This window comes from Adiantum capillus-veneris, chromosome 6, assembly GCF_014529385.1.
Source record: "Adiantum capillus-veneris isolate H3 chromosome 6, ASM1452938v2, whole genome shotgun sequence".
Classification (NCBI taxonomy): domain Eukaryota; kingdom Viridiplantae; phylum Streptophyta; class Polypodiopsida; order Polypodiales; family Pteridaceae; genus Adiantum; species Adiantum capillus-veneris.
The window spans coordinates 39,822,865-39,840,553 of NC_140936.1; the positions used below are offsets into that span (position 1 = coordinate 39,822,865).

General features: G+C 48.4%; 1 protein-coding gene across 1 annotated transcript in view; it reads right to left on the reverse strand.

Annotated features, from left to right (window-relative positions):
- The window catches only part of FK (Ergosterol biosynthesis ERG4/ERG24 family), a 159,328-nt gene that overhangs the window by 23,751 nt on the left and 117,888 nt on the right, over window positions 1-17,689 (reverse strand). The gene's annotated exons all lie outside the window — the stretch shown is intronic.

A 17,689-nucleotide genomic window follows, 5' to 3' on the forward strand; every position in this document is an offset into this window, starting at 1 on the left:
CTCTTTAATGACCCGACACACACTCTTGGGATGATACATACACACACACACACTATGGGGCACCACTCGGCTTACTCAACCCACCTGGCCGAGACAGGGAACACACCGATGAAGTGAGAGGAGAGAGACTATTCATTTGCCTACTCAACACAGAGGCACACACAGACACCCAAGAAACTCAGCTCAAAAGAGGAAGATTTCTGATGATTAGATACAATTGAGCTTGGGCCAACACCAATGGGACAAATAGCTCACACAATATGGATGAAATAAACCAGAAACAATCACAAATTGGAGCAGACTGGAGCTAAAACAATCACAGCTAAAACAGCAAGAAAAAGTGAGGAATTTGGCAAAATGGATAGCGCCATTGCATCTGGAGCAGCCAAAAATCCTAGTCTACAATATCAAAGTGCTTAAATCCGACCTCGGATGAGCAGTTTATGGCCAAAATAGGCTCCAAAAACAGCAAAAACTGAGTTGCGGCTGTTCCTCCTCTTCTCTCCACGTTTTACGTTTTACTGGTCTTTTTCAATGTCCAAACTTCTCTTTATCCCTTGGGCACCTTTGGCCTTTCAGCTGACCTCAAACGGACCCCGAACATGCAAAAAACTGGCCACGCAGTGCATTTTTGTCACCCTTCTACATCCATCCGCACACCTGGCACTCAACTTTTTCCAATAATGCATCCCGCAACCACGTAAAGTGGCCCCCAAATATAGTCCTCATGATGACCTTTTTGCATAATCATCACATAAAAACACCCACGTTGTCTCCTCGCTTACCCACGTGCAAGTATTGACCCCATTCGACCTCCTGACGCCACTAGATGCCATCTGACACACCTGCTTACCTCATTCGTCGGCCCACAGATAGCTTCCTCGAGAAGTTTTACGCGCTATCAACTCCTCATTTTTATAGAAAAAACACACTGGTACTGATGATAGTGAAAATCGATGTACTATGTACACGCTATCCTACATGTACACATGCGGGCCCCACGTAACCACCTGATCTGGAAAATGGGCAATCCTTTATTCGATGCACCATGCATGTGTATGTACATATGCGCAATTACTTCTTCCAAATAACTCCTAACATAATTTGCCCATCCCCTAGCCTGCTAGATCATTCATGATCAGCAGCAGCAAAAAGAGATATGAGACTCGCCGCGTCACAGGTCTCCTCATCCCTACTTGTTCTACAGACAGCTCATCTTGCTCCACCATCATCAATCTAGCACGATACAATTTAAGACGCAATCCATTTTCCCTTGACTTATGTAGAATCCCATCCAGGTTAGCCAATTGATATGCACCATTTGGAAAACACTCACGCTACCTTGAAAGGGCCTTCCCACTTAATTTGAAACTTCTTTTGGAATGTCTTGTCCAGCTTACTGTTGTAGCGCAAAACCAAGTCATGCTTCTTCATACCCTTACTTTTGACCTTTTCATTTATCTTTTCTAAAGCCTTATCTTGCATCTGCCCATAATGTTCCAATGCGCTCATCCTATCCAACTGAACCTCTTGTAATTGTAAGAGCCTTTCTTTGAATGCATCACTGGACTGCCCAAGCAACTTGTCTAACATCTTGACTGTAGTCAATAGTGCTTCCTTTCCATATACCAAATGAAATGGAGTAAACCTTGTACCTGTCTTCACCGAAGTACGATAAGCCCATAATGCACTAGGAAATTCCAAATCCCAATTCTTTGCTTGGTGCTCTGTCACTTTCGAAAGAAGTACCAACTTACCATTGATCTTTCATTTAAGCCATTACATTGTGGGTAATAAGGAGTGGTATGCTGGTGCCTAATCTTCATCTTCGCGCATAAGAAGTCTAGTAGTTTAGCTCTAAATCCTAGCCCCTTATCCGAAAGTAGCACTAGTGGCACCCCTAACTTGCAACATATTGCATCATACACAAATTTTGCTACATCCTTTGCAGTGATTTGTTTTACTGCTATAGCCTCTACCCATCTAGAGAGATAGTCCACTGCAGTCAAAATATTGCTTTTGCCCCTGCTTGTGATAGGTAACAGGCCTAATGCATCAATCCCCCACTTTTCAAACACATCAAACGCCATAATGGTTTTTCGTAACTCTGGCTTCAACACTCACTTCCCAAATGCTTGACACCTATTGCAAGACCTACACCAATGGTGAACATCCTTGTGCAAACTAGGCCATACATACCCCTCTTGCAAGATCTTATGCAAGGTGGTTTTTAGAGCAAAGTGTCCGCCACATGCGCCTTCATGATTCTCTTCCAACACTCTATAGAGCTCCTCCCGCCAAGGTACATGTCTCCACACAAGATCAATCCCTTTCATGTACAAGACATCACCAATCAATTTGTACTTGGATGCTCTACGCACAAAACCATACTTCTTAGACTTCTGAATGTCCTTCGGAATGATTTCTGTTAGCAAAAACTCCTCTTCTTGAGCCAAACTTTCTCGGCCATGATAAAGAGGTAAATTGGTTCTCAACACAAATAGCTCCCCAATCATGCTTTGAGCTGCTCCATGTGCCTCTCCATTTAGAGCACGTTCAATGTGTCTGATGCTCCATGCTTCGAACTTTTTTAACAGGCCTTTAATTCTGAAACACATTTCCTTCAATGAGGTGTTCTTGCTCTTCCACACACCCAACACTTTTCTTTTCCAAGAAAAAGATCCTTCTATTAGTTACTGAAACTGCCCAACTACAACCACCTCTTCAAGAGAGGGCTACAACAACCATGGTGGGAGACTCTCCCAATGAAAAAACCACCATATGTACAATGAGGCTAAATCAAGAAATGGGAGGAGGGAAAAGCCACACAGGTGGTCGGTAGTGCCATCGACCATGGTGTAGAAAGGCCCAGGACGCCAGAGTCGAAGAAAAGCCTCTCTGTGCTCCCGCATGCGGTCGGAGCTGCCCTGTAATCCCTCGAGCTGTCCTTTGAGAGTGTGAATCAGCTCTAGCCAAAAATCGCGAACAGTCTCTGCTGGTGGCACAAGGCGAGCCTCAAAGATGGGGAAGCAATGGGCCCGCCAGATGAACCAGAGTGTCAAGCCACTGATGAGCTCCCAACACTCCTCTCTCTCACTGCACCACTCCTGTGGAGTAAGCTCTGTAGCAGGCTGAAGTGTCGCCCCTCCTGCATCACTATCATCCTGTTGGTGGAAGATAGCTCAAACTGAAGTGTCGGGCCTGTGAGGGTGGACCAAGCCGCTGCTCTCCAAGTGTACTGTCAAGCCGTGGAGAGAGCAGGCATCAGCCGAAGAACTCGTAGCCACACCTGTTGGGACAAGGGACAGTCCCAAAGACAGTGACGCCGACTCTCCACAAGATGGTCACAAGCTCCACATGCGGCCGAGAGACCACTATGCACTAGCGAGCTCTCAACTGCTGTAGCTCTGTGTGCGATCAGCCACTGAAACAAGGTGACTCGCCTCGGCTGTCTAGAGTCCCACAATCTCTCCCAAAATACTGTCAAGAACTCGGTTGTGAGACCCTCCTCCTGCCAATGAGGTGTTGCAGCGGGGCGGGCCTCTCTCTATGCTGCTAGTATATGACGTCCCAGTCGAACAGTGTATTGAAAGAACGGGACTCCTGGGTGGTCTAGAAAAGAGAAGGGATCCCTCCATAGCCACTCACCAGGATCCCACTGTACTCGTGCCAGTGGACAACACTCCCAAGCCCACAACCTCCAGTGTCCAATCTCAAGAGCTGCTGGGTCAGGATCTATGACACAAGTCCTCCCACAGATGCCCACTACTCGGATCCTCTGAAAACAGCACTCTGCCACCTGCGGGGCCTCTACTGCAACTCGCTGAAGACGTCCCCCACCCTGAAGCTCGAAGAAAAGGGCTGGAACAGTCTCTGAGCAGGCCCTGACTGAGATGAGAATCTCCAGTCGTGTGAAGACTCCCATCCACCGGGGTGCTACTGGCTCGAGAGACGTGAGCCACTCAGCTGGAACTAACTCAGAGATGTCTTGGCACATGCTCCGCACACCTCTCATGCCATGTACCTGGAAATCCTGCACCTCCTCTGACAAACCTGTGAACTCTAGCCAGTCGCCTAAACAACGCGCTCGACCCGCTGCCATGGGACCCCAGGAAACATGAGGCCGACTACCAACCAAGTGGCCTCTCTGAGTGCTAACCATGGGGTTCCAGACGAGGGGTTGCCGTAGGCGCTCCTCCGTGCACGTAGGCTGTCTCTGCTCCAGGCCACGCCACAAGAGCTCCCAAGATCGAAGCAAACTCACAACGAAGCGGTCCTTCAGTCTCCTGCTCAAACCAACTCTGCGCATCTCTGTAAAGATCCATCTAGTCGAAGGTTGCCAAGGGCCTCCTGCCTGAGGCACCCTAGCACGAAGCCGCTGTAGCAAGAACTCCTTCCAGGGCTCCTCACCTAGAAGAAGTCCTCTGGCTATGAACTTCCCAAGAAGGGCTCTGCTCTACTGTGCTGGATCAATGATCCCAAGCCCTCCTTGTGAACAAGGAAGAGTGATGACCTGCCAAGCCACTTTGGCCCGAGCTATCTGAGTGTCACGTCCTGACCAAAGGAAGTTCCTGATCAGCCTCTCTACCTGGCTGATACAAGAACTCGAGAAGATCCAGCAAGAAGTGATGTACCAACTCTGCCAGCCAAAGAAAGTCGTGTTGAGCTCAAATGTAACAACTTTCTCCTGATAGACAAGAGAAGGGGAGCAATCTACTGCTCGGGAGACAAGTCCAAACCAACCTGACAGCCCAAGTACCGAACTGCAATCCCTGGGGGGATCCACCTAAAACCCTCTCCTGGCATCCAATCGGGCACAGGAGCACTACCAACAGAGAAAGCCACCGTCTTTCAACAGTTGATCAGTGCGCCCGATGCACATAAGAAGGTCTCCAGAGCCTGCTCACACCTGTGAAGGTTGGCCTCCTGGCCATCTAAGTACAAGGCTGAGTCGTCGGCAAACTCAGCGTCCAGTAGCTCATCTCCCTGAATAGGGAGTGCTAAGCCCCGTAGACCAACCTACTGCGACAGCAAAAACCTGCTCATCACCTCCGCAAAGAACAGAAAGAGGAAGGGGGCAAGAGGACAGCCCTGTCTGACCGAGCGTGTAAGCATGAAGCGATCACCTCTACCTCCTGCCAAGAGTACCCGACTATGAGCCTGTTTGTACAAAGCTGACACCCCTCTGATCCAAGCATCTGAGAAGCCCATCCTACGAAGAGTGCCCTCTAGAAAGTCCCAGTCAACTCTGTCGTATGCCTTCTCAAAATCGAGAAGAAGAATCACGAGGTCCTCACCACAGAGCCGTGCCAGGGTAGAAGCCTCCCAAAAAGTAAAGATGTTGTCAAGGATACTGCGTTCCTTGACAAAACCTGTCTGAGTCCCATGTATAAGGCTCTCTAGAAGTGGCTGAATCCTCAAACTCAGAGCCTTCGCAAGAATTTTGTAGGCTGAGTTGAGGATGGTGATGGGGCGCCACTGTCGAATCTCATCCAAGGAGCCACCCTCCATGGGAATGAGGTAGATCAAGCCCTCACTCATGCTGTCAGGCATACTCCTGTGTGCAAAATGTACTGAAAAGCACTACAGAGATCTGGGCCAAGCAGGTCCCAGTACTTCAAGAAAAAACTGGGAGTCAACCCATCCTCACCTGGACAGCTACCACGAGGGAGGGCCCTAAGAGCCGTGTGCAGCTCCTCAAGCTGAAGTGGCAGCTCAAGCCTCTGACACATCTCCTCAGTCACAAGACAAGGCATCTGAGCCCAAACCTGCTCCCTGCATGCATCGTGACGCTATGACTAGGACTCTACAGATAGTAACTCATGGTAAAAGTCAGTAACAACTGCACGCATATCCTCAGGCTCAAAAGCAACTAACCCGTCGGGCCTCCTCAACTGACTGACCTTGGCATGTGAGTGCCGAGGTCCCACTGCCTCAAAGAAAGCACCAGTCACTCTGTCGCCCACCTGGGTCCACTGAGATGCCTGTCCGTGGAAAGCAAACTCATGTCGCCTCTCCTCTGTGCTAGCAAGCTCCTGTCGAGCCTGCTGTAACTTCTCCTCCAACCAAGGACTGTCTGGATGCTGCTCCTGCATCCTCTGTAACGAAGCAATGCCCCGTCTGAGACGCTGCTCCTCCTCTATGGCTGCAGCCCGGCGAGCCAGAGACTCCTGGAGAAAAAAAACGGCTAATCTGAGCTAGGCCTAAGGCCACGCTGTCAGCAAGAGAATCCTGCATGCCAAGCCCTCTGTCCAGAGAGCCTCTATCCGCTCTCTGAGTGCTGAGTCCAACAAGACCCGCTCTGGGATGCGAAGCATCGTGCTCCCACTCCTCTGCCTGTCTGCCACTGTGAGGATCACTCGTGCATGGTCCGAGAAGGAGGTCCCTGCCAGGATGCCCACTGTCCCTCCCAAGTCACTCAAGTGGTCATTAGTGTAGAAGCGATCTATCTGCGATAGATTCACTCCTCCCACTCTGCGGTCCGATCGAGAGAAGGCAAGGCTGTCTGGGAGCCTCACAAAACCAGAGTGCTGCCAAACATCCGAAACCCTCAGAGTCGTACAAAACCTCTCCCAAGCTGCCAGCTCAACTCCATGCACAATAGTATGGCTACCACCAATCCTGTCAGAAGGGTCCTCCAACATGTTGAAGTCCCCTCCTATGCACCAGTGTTCTGCCTGCGGCAGAGACTCAACTATTTGTGACCAAAACTCTGCACGAGCACTCGCCACATTGGGCGCATAGATGTTCAGGAAACCCACTAGGCCACCCTGAACCTGCATAGTAATCCACTGAGCCCTGCCTGGCACAATAATCCCTCTACCCACAATGGCCTGCTGCAAAGAGTCCGCAATAGTCATACATACCCCACCTTGGATGCCTCCAGGTCCAAAAGCAGCTGACCAAAAAGTATCATATCGTCCACGCAAGAGCTGACCACAACGTCTAATGCGGCTCTCACACAGATGGTGCTCCTGAAGCATAAGGAGATCAATCTCTCCTCTCACAAGGCAGCGTTGAAGCTCCTGACGCAGTCGGCCCCGATGACGCTGAAACTGGGGCCCACCTAGTCCCTGCACGTTTCATGAGACGATCCTCATGGGGAGCGAGAGAGAACAAATGCTGCCGCAGCATCTAGACGGCCTATCTTCGAGGCTGGCTTGGATGGGGAGTAATCCGCATCCGAGCTTCCTCTAGATAGGCGTGACTGCAACGAGTGCCTGGCCCAAGCCCAAGAAGAGCGAGCCGTACGTAAAGCAACCTCCTCTATCCAGGAGTCCTCAAATGTATACATAGCCTGGCAAGAACCATGTATCGGCAAAGAAGTAAACCACAATGTGTCTACATCCTGCTGAGTCTGAAGGTGTCACCGCAAACTTGGCCAATGGCCATAGAGTCTGGGGCATGTCTGTAACTCCTAGTTCTCCCATGTGGTGAGAGAACTCTAGGACCTGTGTGTGCAACCATCCCAACACTAAGTCGAGAATCCACTCTGTCTGGTCCCTGCCGCAAAGGGGGAAGGAGAAGCCAGCTGCTAAGTCCAAGGCCTCTGTCCCCCTAGCGCCAAGGAACAGAACATGGACCCTGGAGCAGGCTGCCTCATGGTCTGCTGAGGGGTCGCCGAGAAAACGAGTGAAGCCGTAGTCGAAGAAGTCCCATCGGCACCGGATGTCAATGCTCGTCAGACCACGAGGGATAGCTGCAAGGGAAGATGTCTGTACCTGCAGAGGGGGCCGCAAGAAAGGCTATCCCTCTCTCGCTAAGCGACTCGTGGCAAAGGCGCTGCCAAGAGATCTCCTAGCCGCCGGAGAAGACCCTGCCCCGTGGGTCGACTGTGGAACTGAAGCAGGAAGGGTGGGAGAAGGAACTGGGGAGAGCGGTGGAGAAGAGGGGCGGGCGGGAGCAACAGAGGTAAGAGAGGCAGGGGGGAGAGGCGGCGGGAGCAGGAGGCGGGGGGGAGGATGAGGAAGAGGGGGGGAACTCTTGGGGGGGGGGGGGGGAAGGGGCTGTCGAGGGTGAAGCTCGGGTGGGGGCTGGAGCAGGGACCTCATCTTGCTCAAGAGGACCAAAACGGTTCCCCGTGGGAACCCACTGCTGCTAAGTAGGCGCATGAGGACCACTCTGAGTGCCAGGCTGACGCTGTGGCCCCTGTCGTCATCTACCACGGGCCTGCTGCCATCCCTCCTCCGCTGGAGCCCCAAGCTCAGAGGGTGGCTCTGCATGTGTGCGCTGTCTCGATCTGTGTGACCTGGCAAGCCCTTGCAGGCTGGGGTTGAGGCTGTGGTGTAGGTCGAGACCTCCTCCGTGGACAGGCCTTCGTAAGATGGCCCATCTGTCGACAAATGAAGCACTCGTTCGAGAGGCCCGAATACTCCACACTCTGTCTAAACCAACCCCCACTCACCCGAGACAGAAGAATAACCTTCGGGAGCGTGTGAGTCTCTGACCAAAACGCGAACTGAGGGAATGCCAGCCGCCTTGGCAGCTACTGAGGCTGTCGTGCGAGGTGTCTCCAGGACAGTCCCAATGGCTGAGCCGATCCTGGACAAAAGTGGTAAGTACTCCCTCCGCAAACCCGGAAAGCAGAAAGAGATAGGGATGTCTGCCTCCTCTACTAGAACATCCGAAGCAGGGTCGGAACCATGTCTCCACTGTCGAAAGTGGGCACGTGCTGCTCGGATGGTCAGTGGACTCATGGCGATGACCTTGGACGCCATCTCGGAAGTCTCAAACTCGATCTGATAGGCACCTCGTCCGAGTATCTGTACGTCCAAGATCTTGCCCACCTTTGCGAGAAGGCGGGCCTGGAGAAGGTCACGTAGCTCTCCTCCGCTAGGTCGGGTGCCGAGAATCTTGCAAATGACAGAAGTCACCTGCAATCGCTCTACCTCTACGACTAGGCTCGCTTCCTCTGTCGACGAAAGAGCAAGTCGAATGGTGGGCTCAGCGGGGTCGGGCGAGGGGGCTTCGGATGAGTCCCTCTGTGGCGGATCTGGAGCCTCCATCTGTGTCTACTGCTATGGCGAAGGAACGGGCGGCGGGGAGAATCTGCAAATGAGTGCGCCGAGCACTGCCCAAAAAAGACAGTGCTGCAAGAGCCAATTTGTAGGAGGCTTCGGGGAAAAAGGAAGGAAGGCGGGGGGGGAGGGATAGGCAGGGATGTGCGGGTGCACAAGCGGCAGCAGGCGGGGAGATAGGGGGGGGGGGGGAGATGGCGGCGCGAAAGGGAGGCAGCGGGCAGGCTGGGGCGGGGGGGGGGGGGGGGGGGGGGGGGGGGGGGGGGGGGGGGGGGGGGGGAAACGATGGCGCAGCAGGGGGGAGCGAGCAGCAGTAGCGAGCGCAGGTAAAATAAAGCCCCACACCCCCAACACTTGCTTCAACTAACAAGGCATCACCTTTTATGCTCAACCTTCTAATCCCATGCTTCAAACAAATGCGTAATCCGGCTTTCCAAGTAGCATGTCCAACCTCATTGTTACTATGCGCATCCAATTTGAACCCTCTCTTGCATACTAGCTTCCCCTTTGGATCATAAAGTGCTATACCCCCTGAAGCTGCATCATGGCTCTTTCTGTATGAGCCATCAAAGAACAACACATATGCATTGCTGATCTGTGGCACTTCTTCAACTACCCTTCTCACCACCTCTTCCTTAACAATGAGGGGATTCTCCTTGTAAGTCAACAAATCAGCTAGGGTAGCTCTTGTACTGTCTTCCACTGAAAAAGAGAACTCAAACTCTTGCAGCTCAATTACCCATTTCTTGACCACATTTGACATGTTTGTGCCATTAATTAACTGTGGCAAAAAGGCGTAACTCGTTAAGAAAACAAAAGGTCGTGGTAGCAAGTAATGACAAAATCGTCAGACAAGCAAATATTACACTGGCCATCACTAGCTCTACTTCCGAGAATTTTCTCTCCCCTACCAACTTCACTCGGCTTGCACTATACACTGGCCTCATATAATGGTTGCCCTTCCCCTTTTGCAATAGCATGGCTCCAATGGCATCATCCCCTACTAAAGGATTTACGTAAAACACTTGCTCCCAATCACGAGCCTCCATGGCTGATAGCCCCCCTAACACCTCTTGAAACACTTCTTCACACTTGTCATCCCATTGCAATGAATCATGCTTTGCTTTTGTTGTAATGGATAAAGGAGCTGTGAAGACAATGGAATAAACCGCGCCATGTACATCACTTTGTGTATAAAGGTTCAATTGCTTCATACTCGTAGGTGGTGGAAGAAGAATAATAAACTTAACCTTGTCTGGATCAGCCTCAATACCATTTTTTGACACCATGTGGCCCAAAAACTTCACTCTTGGCTGTGCTAGATGACATTTCTTTGGATTTAGTTGTCCTCCACATTCATCATATCGAGCCAATACCATTTGCAGCTTCTCATGGTGTTCAGCCCTACTGCTGTAGACACAAAAGTCATCCATAAAAGCTTTAACACATCTACCAATGAATGGTGCCAATACCCAATTTGCTCTCTCTTGATAGAAGGATGGTCCATTTGTTAACCCAAATGGCAATACCGTGTAGCAATAACAACCCCATGGCGTAATGAAAGTTGTCTTTGTTCGGTCTTTAAGAGCAATCTTCAATTGGAAATAGCCTAAAAAACCATCACACACATTGTACCTCTCATAACCTGTCACTGAATCCAAGATCTGATCAATGAATGGAAGAGGATACGGGTTCTTCTTAGTGGCTGCATTTAACAAACTGCTGACGTGTCAAAGCCTAAAGAATGGAGCCAACTTACAGATGTTGCCAAGGGGCCTAAACCCTAATTTCTACCAAAAACCCTAACTGCTGAAACCCTAATTCTGAAAACTCAACCCTAAAACTTGCAAACCCTAATTCTGGAAACTCTAACCCTAAAACTACAGAAACCCTAACCCTAACCCTAAGGACAGATTTCCACGTTTTGCACTGGCTGATGACATGGCAGGCTGTACGGAGTTCCATGATTTACGCTGGCAGCATTTTGGCTTTGCTTTTTGGACTAGGAGCTTCTGAGTTTTGAAGGCTTTTCACTGTAATTGCTTTTTAGGCCAAGGGCCTTTAAATATGAGGTGAGGGCTCATTCTCTGGCATGCTTTCTGGCGAAGGTGCAAAGTCTGGAGTACCGGCTTGTACTATGTTGATGCAATATAAAGAAATACGAAAAGGGGCGCCAAGGTTTGAGGCCAATACTCTCTGGGGTGGAATTCCGCCACTCCATGTCGCGTGTCGTCTCTCTCTCTCTTGGTTCAGTTGTTATTGAAGTGTTAAAAGTCTGTTCAGTCTGTTCTTTTCTATTGGCACCTGGTGTCCGTCTTGACACTGCATTTAAGGGTTTAAAATCTACACAAATCCTCAACTTTTCGTCCTTCTTTGGGTTGACTACTATTGGACTCACCCATTCTGTGGTTTCCACAGAATGGGTGCCCGTCTTGTGACACTGCATTTAAGGGTTTGAAATCTACACAAATCCTCCACTTTCGATCCTTCTTTGGGCTGACTACTACTGGACTCACCCATTCTGTGGTTTCCACTAGGACTATGAACCCTGCCTTCAATAACTTGTCCACCTCTTCCCGCAAGGCTTCCAATTGCTCTTGACCCATCCTTCTTAGCCTTTGTCGCACTGGCTTAGCACCTAATCTCTTCATATGAAGTAATGAACAAATCAGGAAAACATGTGCAAATATATCTCCTTCTCCAGCTAAGAGGTCTCCACTGATCATTTGTGTCATCAATTCCTGCTTCTTTGACAATTCAACCTTGGTTTGCAACAGCCCTTCAATCACTTCATAAGGCCCTTCACTTTCATCTTTAATCTCATTTGTAATGCAACTAAACCAGACTCCTGGATTTCTTTGTCCATCAAAAGAAATGCAACATCAACATTCTCGTCACTGCTGGTAGAACTATCACTGTCCTCGTCAGACACTGTGGAATAGTCTTCATCACTAGACTCGTCCTCATCTTCATAAAGCTCCTCCAATACTTTCCTTGTGTCCATATTATATAGCTTCTTGGCACCTGTCTTTCCATAGAGGCTAATCGTACCACGTCTCCAATCTTGAACAGCTCCCACTGCACGTAACCATGGTATGCCCAGTATAATAGGATATGCTCCCAACCCCGCTGGCATCACATGAAAATCAACCACCGCCTTTGCATCATACGCCTCCACTTCTAAGCTCTTTACAACACCCAAACATTTTACTTTTTGATGGTTTGCCAATCTAATCCGGAAGCCTGACACCCCAGTCAATGTAAGACCCATCTTCTCAACGCATGAGTGTGTTATGACACATAATTCGGCTCCGCCATCAACATAACCTTGTCCTAGATTTTTTCTTTTGTGCCACACATCTACTATTGGGCAAATGTCTGGTAGCTCATCCATCGCCAACACCTTCACTGAACCTCTCTCTGGTTCTTTCTCCATTGGGTTAACCATCCTCTTCCACTGTCTCTTTAGCTTAGACACCATCTCTATAAGCTGCCCAAAAGTAACATCTGCTTTCCTGCTTGTCAGATCCTCTTCCAAGTCATAACTTAATTGCCCATCCCCTAGTGGAAAATCTGAAACATGAAACTTGCGATGAGCCCTTCTTTTCCTCTTGGCCTTGACATCCTCATCTTCATGGCTCTTTCCCTTCTTCTTGTTAGGACCTGGGGCACTTATTCCTTCCTTATCCTGTGTGATCCTCTTCCCAATAGGCATCACTAATGTATCCTCCAGCTTTGCTGCCTTCTCCAAGGTGACCACACTTATCACTTTGTCTTTCCCTTTTCCTCCTGGGTTAATCCATCGGTTCCTTCTTCTCCCTTAATTTCAATGCCATAATTATTGGACCTAGTTAGAACCTATCTTGGCAATGGATACATGTCTCAGAATTCAAAAATTTTGGTCTTTAGGATTTTAGGCCCCTCGGCTGGTGCTCCATAAGTTCTTTCCCATCTTCTGGTTCAGTTCCTCTTGTCCATTCGGTCATTTCTCTTTCAGTTGGTCATGCCACGTCATCACTTTGTGATAGCTTTACCCCCATCCTTGAACTCCTTGGTCTTCTTGTCCATTTATTCATTATCTGAAGAGAACGAGCTCTCCTCCTCTGAACTGTAAATGGCTTCCCATGCCTTCTAGACTTTTTTTAAAAATCTGCTTTCCTTGCTTTTTCTCCGCTTCTTCCACCTTTTCTCATCCTCTCTGGAACTAGACGACGATGAACTATCGGAACTCTTTGAAGACGAAGAAAAATCTAAGTCATCCTCAAAACGAACAAGCTTCTTTGATCTGCTTACCACCTCGAAAATCTACTTCTGGCCCAAATAACCGGGAAATCTACCGATTTCCTGTTCTTCCGAGAGTGCTTTAAGCCTTTTCGAAATTGGTTCATATTCTTTTCATGAGCTTTGTCAAACTCTTTCTACGAGTACACTTTCCGCTTTTCTACACACGGCTTTTCTTTCAGCTTCGTTCCTGCTTTGAAATGAGAATCAATTGCCTCTCGCCATCTCAAATGAATCTCATCAATCGGGTAATTCTTCAAATGCTTCACATATTTCGGATTTGGAGAGAACATCAATTTTTTCACACGTGTCAGCCTTCAGTTGACGTTTGTACTCCGCCTTGACTAAATTCGTCGCCAGAATTCGCCTATATCTCAGTTGCTTTTTTAGTTTCCAATCTAGAACTCAGCTTTTCTCTCTCTCCCCGCAGAGGGTGTCGTTTCTGTCATATTCTCCACGAGAACCCATGCGGACTACAGAAAGGATCCCTCCGTAGAGGAAGAATCGTTTTGAGCTATAATACCAGTGTTACAGGCTTGGACACTCCAAGCGAGAAATCAATAGCAGCACACAAACAGAAATTGCAAAATCAATGAACTTGACGAGAGAGAGAGAGAGAAGAGAGAGAGTCGACATGGCACATCGGAGCTTAGAGCCAAGACACACTAGCCCCAAGACTGGCACCCCTTCCGGTATTTCTTTATTACTATGCTCGCAAAGTACAACTCCCTAGGATCCAACTCTCTCCGAGACTCTGCGTCCACATGCTCTACGAAGAAGTGAGCTCAAGGACACTTATAAACAAAACAAGGGATGCCCAAAATAACTTGATCAAAAGCACTAACCCCCAAAAGCATCTACTACCAAAGCTCACAAAAAGCAGTTCAGAACTGCCAACAAAGCAAAATGTAAAATCTGTACAATCTGCCACGTCATCACCTGCAGCCCAAAACACAAAATTCTGTACAACCTGCCTCGTCAGCATGTCAACGCAATTTATGAAACTGCAGCCAGATATCAAGCTTTTGATATTTAGGGTTTTAGCCCCCAGCTAGTGCTCCATAAGTTGGTAGAGATTAGGATAAAAATCCCTAGACCCCTCCCTCTGATTTTGGCCCCTCGGCCACACTTTGTGGGTTAGTTCTTCGAGGTTTCAGCTCCTCATGTCCACTCGGCCATTTCTATTCCAGTTGGGCAGGCCACATCATCACTTTGTCGCAATCTCCTTGGCAGAAATCAAACTGATGACCTACATCTGGGATCATTTATAGAGTGCCCGGTCTATAAACCAAGGGAGTAAGCAAGAAGACCGGATTTGTTGGCAAGCCCTAAAAAAAGATGTGTGACCCCGGAAATTGCAAAAGCCATGCAACTGCCTCCCATGTCATGAACCCATCATGGATGCCCACTCTAATTAACAAACAACAAACTGTCATTTACACTGGCTACGCAAAAGGCCAAACCCATAAGCATTGCCTCAAAGACTCAAGCTCTAGAGTACATCTCTGAAAAGTCGGATCATGACAAGTGACTGCCGACCAAGTACCAATAGGCAATCTTGCATGTGCTATCATCCACATAAAAAAACATATCCTACCGCTCATCCTATGTGCTATCATCCATCATCGCTCAACAAAGGCCACTGCCACTCACAAGGATCCTAGTCCAACTGAACAATTGGACTTCCTTGTCAATCCACAATCTCCGCCTCCTCAATATTGAAAACAAGGTCAACACATGACCTCCTCTAGAAAGAGGCTACCACTCTAATAGGCTACCAATGGGCAGTGGACTGTTGATGAGGCAAAACCTCACCCTAAAACTCCAAGTTGATGTGATGACCATGATGGCTAGTCTCTGCATTGCTAAAGACGAGAGCCTCCTGCTGAGCAACAATCAAGTCTCTTGAGTGTGGATCGAAGTATATCCACCATCCGTGATGAGAAGGGAAAAGAGTTTGCCCCCGCCGTTGAGGGCGTGCTAGTCACGTAGAACAGTCTCACCAAGGAATCATCTGACCATTAGTGTAAAGAGTTTGTTGGCCCATCATCCCATCTAGCCCATACAATGTGTGTCCTCTCACCTAGTTGACGCCCTTCTGAATCTATCACATGCATTCCATACAAGTGGCTGCCCCACGACACACGAAGGCGGGTGGCAAATCTAAGCAAGGCGTAATTCCTTCCAAATCGAAAGCAAGCAGCACATAAAGGATGACAATTGAGACGCATCCAAGGGTACATCCGTGAAGATGAATTTGATGGTCGGGCACTAAACACCTGTAGCATCTAGAGATAAATGGCATGCTTTCCGTAGGAGCGCAATGAGAACTTTGTTAGTGTTGTCTGCTTGCCCATTGACTATGGGATAGTATAGGCAAGACTTGCGATGAAAGATCTTGTAGTTGATCAGCAGTGTCGAGATCAGCTCGCTGACAAAGTGACAGTCTCGATCGTTGTGATCTCAAGGAAGTACCCAAACTTGCAAAATATATTCTCATACAAAAACTTCGCCTTAGTGATACCTGTGCAGTCAATGGTAGCTACCTCAGCCCATTTGGTGGCATAATCTATAGCTACCACAAGACACTTGCAATTTCTTGGGGTTTAGGTGCACAATGGTGACAAAATTCACAAACATTCAGATGAGCAATAGCATCTCTAAACACATAGAGCCACCACTCTGTAGAACTTTCTGTGCGGTGATGTGACTAGGGTAATGGCCCCCAGTAGGACCACTGTGGGCATCCTCTAAGATATGTTCGACTTCATGAGGGGAGACATAACAACGCAAAACACCATATGGTCTAGACTTGTAGAGTTGAGCTCCAATAAGAATGAATGGTCTAGACTTCACCAATAGTCTTCTTTTCTGCAAGGGGGATGCATTCTCAGGGTACAAGCCAATGGACATCAAATATAGCACATCCCCATACCATTTTGGGGTTGTGTCCACTTTAAAGGGACTGCTATCCCAGAAGTCATCATCAATACATGCAGCTTCTTCACTTGTTTGTATGTGAGAGAGGTAATCTGTCATGACCTGACGCTTGTTGGGACGAAGAACCACCTCAAAATCAAACTCCTAGAATAGAGGTAACCACCACCAAACCCGGCCTACAACTTGTGGCTTATTCAACAAATAACGTAGAGCAAGACGATCAATGATAATGGTGAAGCAAACCCCTATTAAATAATGTCGGAATTTTTGTAGGGCATAAATAATAGCCAAACCTTCCTTCTCTATTATGTTGTAGTTGCGCTCGGCTTTAGTGAGCAGGAGACTTGCATAATGAATGGGGCAATCCAGGTTGAACTCTTTGCTAGGTTGAGTCATAACAGCACCCATAGCAGTCTGACTAGCATCAGTATGTTACATGTACATGACTAGTGAGAGACCAGTCTCGGGCAACTAAAATGGGTGCATCAATCAAGCCCTTTTTTAAGTAAGCGAAAGATTTGGCCTCGGCCTTGGACCACTAAAACAGTACAACAGCATTCGTCATGCAGATCAGGGTTGGGCAACATCGACATATATACAAATGTACCTACGATAATAACCTATGTGGCCTACAAAGCTATGAACACCCTTGGGATTGATTGGAGGAGGCAACCTCAGAATAGCCACGATTTTATCAGGGTCAGGAGCTAAACCTGTAGCAGACACCACATGACCCAAAAGTGTACCTTGCATGACCAAAAAGTGGCATTTGTTAGGATTGAGCTTAAGGTGTGTCTCCCGGCACTTGAGAAAGACTGCAGAAAGCTGAGCTAGATGCTACTGTAAATTCTCCACTGGGGTAGAACACTGAGCGCCGGAGAATGTCGAAAAATCATCCATGAAGATTCGAAGATGATCATTGAGCAAAGGATAAAAGATGAGGTAGAGTGTACAATTGAAAGGAGGGGGGTTTTTTTTTTTTTTTTGTGTGTGTGTGTGTGTGTGTGTGTGTGTGTGTGTGTGTGTGTTGGGGGGGGTTTGAGTTTTTCAACCCATAAGACATTCTTGTATAAATGATAATACCCCATGGAGTTACAAATGCAATCTTGATCTGGTCCACAAGATGAATGCCCAGCAGATTGTAATCACTGAACCCATCCATGAAACTCTAAAGTATGTGCCCAGTCACATCTTCAAGCACGCGTTCAATGAAAGGTGTTGGAAATCCATCTAAGATTGTCACCTTGTACAGAGCACGGTAATCGACCCATACACGAATGTTATTGGATTGCTTCTTGGGCACGATGACCATGGGTGATAGTCACTCGAAGTGTTTAGCTCTAATCTGACAGCTTCTGCACACTTGGAGTTGAGCTTGTAAGCACGGCCTCTAACTAGCTTAGCCCCCTCGACCAGAAGGATAGTATGTAGGGGAGGACTGTGAACCCAAA